The following is a 5,000-nucleotide window of genomic DNA, read 5'->3' on the forward strand; positions in this document are numbered from 1 at the left end:
AGGCTGGTAGAGCAAGAAGGAAGGACTTGTTAGATGGAGAGCTTCTTACGCAGTATAATAACAGCCATAAAAACTGGTTTGCCACCACTACCATAACCAGTACTGACCACAAACGTCGCCACCAGCATGAACACCACCAGGGCCACCACCACCACCACCACTGCCACCACCACTGCCATCTTAGCTGCGCACACCAGCGGTCTAAAAATGTTCCACAGTCTCAAAGAAGTCTTAGAAACATGCAATATGGCTCAGGATTGGACCAGACTTTCGCTCAGGAGACTTTGGGGCACAAGGCACCTCTCGCACCACACTAGACCAAAACGACGCTGCAGGAAGGGAAAGGAATAAAGAAGTGACAGTCAACACTGCCAGTCCAGGACGTTTGCTGAACAGAACGCTTTATGTACAATCCGAGTCATGCACTGCTAACCCAACACACACACACACACACACACACACACACACACACACACACACACACACACACATACACACACACATACACAACACACACAAACACACAACACACACACACACACACACACACACACACATACACACACACATACACAACACACACAAACACACAACACACACACACACACACACACACACACATACACACACACACACACACACACATGCACCTGATAGCCACAACCGCCGGCCACTTGCCTCAGGACGATGGTAACTTGCATCAGGGGGGGTGAGGGAGGGGAAGGACAATGAGACATGATGGAGGATTGAGCGGCGCCGCGACGGACAGCTGTGCAAGGGTCACCGCGGCCCTGTTACCACGCCCTTTTCACCCCAGTGCCTCCTCCTCCTTCTCCTCCTCCTCCTCCTCCTCCTTCTCCATGTGTCACCCCACGATCACCTTCCTTGCGCACCGTCAGTACACTCGGCCGCTCACCCCTGCATGCTGAAGTGTGACTGTCTGAAGCTGAAGAGCATTGCTTGTTAAGAGGCGAGGAACAAGATTTATGTCTGTGTGTGTGTGTGTGTGTGTGTGTGTGTGTGTGTGCTTGTGCATGTTTGTTTGTTTGCTTTAATTCCTTCATCTGAATGCAGAGGGATGGCTTCGTCTGATTCCACCAACATTTCCATCTTTTTTTTCCTTCCTTCCCTCTAAACTCAGGCGTGGAATCGTGCTCACAACTGTTCCTTGTGTGGTACCTGGAATTCACCGACGCGACTCTCATCTACAACTGTGAGCGTGTTGGCTGGGCTTTGTGAGCAGGGCTGAGTTGTGATGTATCCTTTGGTGGGGTAAGTCACTCACAGCTGCGACGATATACGAGTAATGAAAAGATTGTGGTATGGGGTTTTCGGGGAATATGGTGGTGGTGGTGGAGCTGGTGGTGATGATAATGGCGGTGGTGTTGGTGATGGTCGTTGTTATATAAAAGATCGGAAGATGAGTGAAAAAAAAAGCCTTTCTTTTAAGGTATTAGTCCACAACTCTCTACATAAGCTTTAATGCTGTAGTAATTTTGGGGGAAAAGAATTCAACTATTCTTACACCAGTAACTGATAAACTGAGAAATCCCGCAGGAAACCCGTGGTGGTGCGTGTTTCCGTTTCATAACTCATCTTCAAGCGACTCTTAAAAAAAATACTTATTTTTGAGACAAATATTTGCACCTGAGGGAAAGACGCCAGGTGTTGGCAGGTCAGCTGCTCGGATTGACACGATGCCAAGTTTATCCTATCCCTCGGTGGCTTGCTTGGTGACACCAGCAGGCTATTCAGAGGTGGAAATAGAATTAAGCTGAGAGAAGGGCTTGCTCACTGCCACGCCTCTTGGAAAAAATAAAAGAACAGTAACATTTGTAACGAATGTTCTGGAGCATAGCAGGGCTGCAGGCCCCGTGGAGCGGCTGCCTCTGCTTGTAGTGCAGGGAGTCGTGTTGCCGCGAGCATTGTACAACGTGATCATGTTTGCGATAGAAGACAGCCAGACAGAGACAACCGGGAAAGCGCGCGCGCGCACGTTTACAATAGCTGTGTCTGTGTGTGTGTGTGCGTGTGTGTTTGTGTGTGTGTGTGTGTGTGTGTGTGTGTGTGTGTGTGTGTGTGTGTGTTTCGAAGGGTAGTAGTGGTTGGGAGGAACGGAGTTGATTATTTAATGGCTATTCCCGCAGCTTTAATGCACGGCAGAGAGAGAGAGAGAGAGAGAGAGAGAGAGAGAGAGAGAGAGAGAGAGAGAGAGAGAGAGAGAGAGAGAAATAACAGCACTTTGTGACAATTGTATGTAATAGTAGTAGCAGTAGCAGTAGTAGGAACAACTAAAACATGCAAGTAGAAGAAATAGCTCCACCTCTTCACTGCACATTATACGTGCATACAGAACTCAACCATTTCATTCTTACTTCATAATCCACATTTATCTACATTATCTGCATAATTACGTCCACGCTACAAGATGAATCCTTACACAGAGAAGAGGTTCTCCCTTTGTGTTCCTTTGTGCTTGTGTTCCTTCGCCAGTAGCAGCGGCCGCGGCAACAGACACCAACAGTAAACCTCCCGCTAAGTTAATATATCGTAATCTATCACTTGCACCGTCCCACTCACGCCCCACCCCTGCCGCATTTATCTCCATCAGTCTCAGGAGTTACTTGTGACGGCGGAGGTGTCTTGCAGAGGTGTCGCGTCTTGAAGAGAGGGAGAGAGAGAGGGAGGAGAGGGATAGAGGAAGACTTCTGATGGTCAAACCACTCGGTATAGTAATAGATTAGCTTGTTATCGTGGATTGTGCTCTCTCTCTCTCTCTCTCTCTCTCTCTCTCTCTCTCTCTCTCTCTCTCTCTCTCTCTCTCTCTCTCTCTCTCTCTCTCTCTCTCTCTCTCTCTCTCCACGACCTGTATTGTGGCTGTAATGTACACCAATTGAAGTCGGTTATTTATACCCAGGAGCACGATTGTCCCTCATCCCGCCCCTTGTGTGGCTGGGTGCTGAGGCCAGGCCAGAGAGAAGGCATGAGCGAGTGGGGGAAGGCTGGTGGGCGGGAGAAAAGCAAGAGGCTGGAGTCTGGGAAAGAGAAGGGAGGTGTGTGTGTTTGTGTGTGTGTGTGTGTGTGTGTGTGTGTGTGTGTGTGTGTGTGTGTGTGTGTGTGTGTGTGTGTGTGTGTGTGTGTGTGTGTGTGTGGAAAAGAAAGTGAAGGGAAAGGTGGAGGAAATAGAAGGAATGGTGAAAATTACTGACGTGGAGAATGTGAACGGAAGGAAATAGAGAGGAGGGATGGGATAGCAACAGAAAGGAAGCGGAAGAGGAAGATGAAGTGAAGGTAGAAGATAAGTGAGAAATAGGGGAAGGAGTAGCTACAAGGGAAGTTAAAAGGCAGGAGTCATGGGAAGGGTGCGAGTGGAGCACATGAGAAGCAGAAGGAAAAAAAAAAGAGAGAGAGAGAGAGAGAGAGAGGATGAAAGCTTGCGAGGGGGAAGATGTGAAGGAGAGCATGAGGGAGTGAGGGGATGGTGAGGAGGTAAAGGAGGTGAGGGAGCGAGGGGAGATGAAAGGGGAGCATTTTGTGAGATCGTCTGCTTGCTCCTCCTGCCTTGTCTCCCTCCACCTCTGTCTTTATCTGGGCTGGAGATGAGCATAGAAAATCCCATCTGGTCTGTCTGGTTTATTTTACGTGTTTGTACTCTAGTCTGGTAACACACACACACACACACACACACACACACACACACACACACACACACACACACACACACACACACACTGTACTATTTTTAGCTTCATGAATTGTTGTTTGTCTAGTGCGGTGTCAATAAAGATGATTACGTACCCCCTCCTCTCTCTCTCTCTCTCTCTCTCTCTCTCTCTCTCTCTCTCTCTCTCTCTCTCTCTCTCTCTCTCTCTCTCTCTCTCTCTCTCTCTCTCTCTCAAGCAGGAACTGAGGGACGGACGCAACCGAAAATGGGAGAGGGAAGCGGCCAGTCTACATGTTAACGTCCACACACACACACACACACACACACACACACACACAGAGAGAGAGAGAGAGAGAGAGGAGGAGTAGGAAAAGGATAAGGAGGAGGTAATAGAAGAAATGAAGAAGAGTGAGGATGAAGAGGAGAAGGAAGAGGAGGAAAAGGATGAGAACTAGGAGATAACAGAAGAGGTGAAGAAGAGGAAGGAGGAGGAGTAGGAGGAGAAAGAAGAGACAGAGGAGGTAATAAAAGAGGTGAAGAAGAGGGAAGAGGAGAAGGAGGAGGAAAACGATGAGAAGTAGGATGTAATAGAGGAAAAGAGGAGGAGGAGGAGGAGGAGGAGGAGGAGGGACATTGGCGCCTCCAAGTTATTTCCTGACCGTCACTTTTCCATTTCCAGCATCTCCAAGGACAGAAGACACTCCTCCTCCTCCTCCTCCTCCTCCTCCTCCTCCTCCTCCTCCTCCTCCTCCTCCTCCTCCTCCCCATTCCTTCTCCACCTTCTCCTCCTCTTTTTGATCTCGATTCCTCTATCTTACCACAAACACAGCCTCCAGCAACTTTAAAGCGCGCACACACATACGCACACACACACACACACACACACACACACACACACACACACACACACACACACACACACACACACACACACACACACACACACACACACACACACACACACACACACACACACACACACACACACACACACACACACACACACACACACACACACACACTGCAGTAGGCTGAGAAGGAATGTTGGTCTCTGTTTAATGTCTTCCGAGTAGCTCCTCCTCCTCCTCCTCCTCCTCCTCCTCCTCCTCCTCCTCCTCCTCCTCCTCCTCCTCCTCCTCCTCATCTCTTCTCTTCTCCTCCTTCTTCCATGTAATTTTCTCTCTTTTCTCCTCCTTTTATTTACAATTTCTAGTATTTTCTCCTCCTTCACTTCTCTCCTATCTCTCCTCCTCCCTTACTCCTCCTCCTCCTCCTCCTCCTCCTCCTCCTCCTCCTCCTCCTCCTCCTCCTCCTCCTCCTCCTCTTCTTCTTTTTT

The 5,000-nt window shown here is 49.0% G+C and overlaps 2 long non-coding RNA genes across 3 annotated transcripts in view; one reads left to right on the forward strand and one right to left on the reverse strand.

Annotated features, from left to right (window-relative positions):
• The window catches only part of LOC135104685 (uncharacterized), a 17,463-nt gene extending 17,128 nt beyond the window's left edge, over positions 1–335 (reverse strand). Inside the window, exons 1-2 of the long non-coding RNA XR_010270488.1 lie at positions 108–335; positions 1–3 (exon numbers count right to left, since the gene is read on the reverse strand). The exon at positions 1–3 is cut by the window's left edge and continues 198 nt beyond it. This is a non-coding gene — a long non-coding RNA (uncharacterized LOC135104685). The remainder of the gene's footprint in view (positions 4–107) is intronic.
• Positions 1–5,000, forward strand: part of LOC135105035 (uncharacterized) — a 52,584-nt gene that overhangs the window by 33,599 nt on the left and 13,985 nt on the right. The gene's annotated exons all lie outside the window — the stretch shown is intronic.

The sequence above is a fragment of the Scylla paramamosain genome, chromosome 11 (assembly GCF_035594125.1).
Source record: "Scylla paramamosain isolate STU-SP2022 chromosome 11, ASM3559412v1, whole genome shotgun sequence".
Lineage (NCBI taxonomy): Eukaryota > Metazoa > Arthropoda > Malacostraca > Decapoda > Portunidae > Scylla > Scylla paramamosain.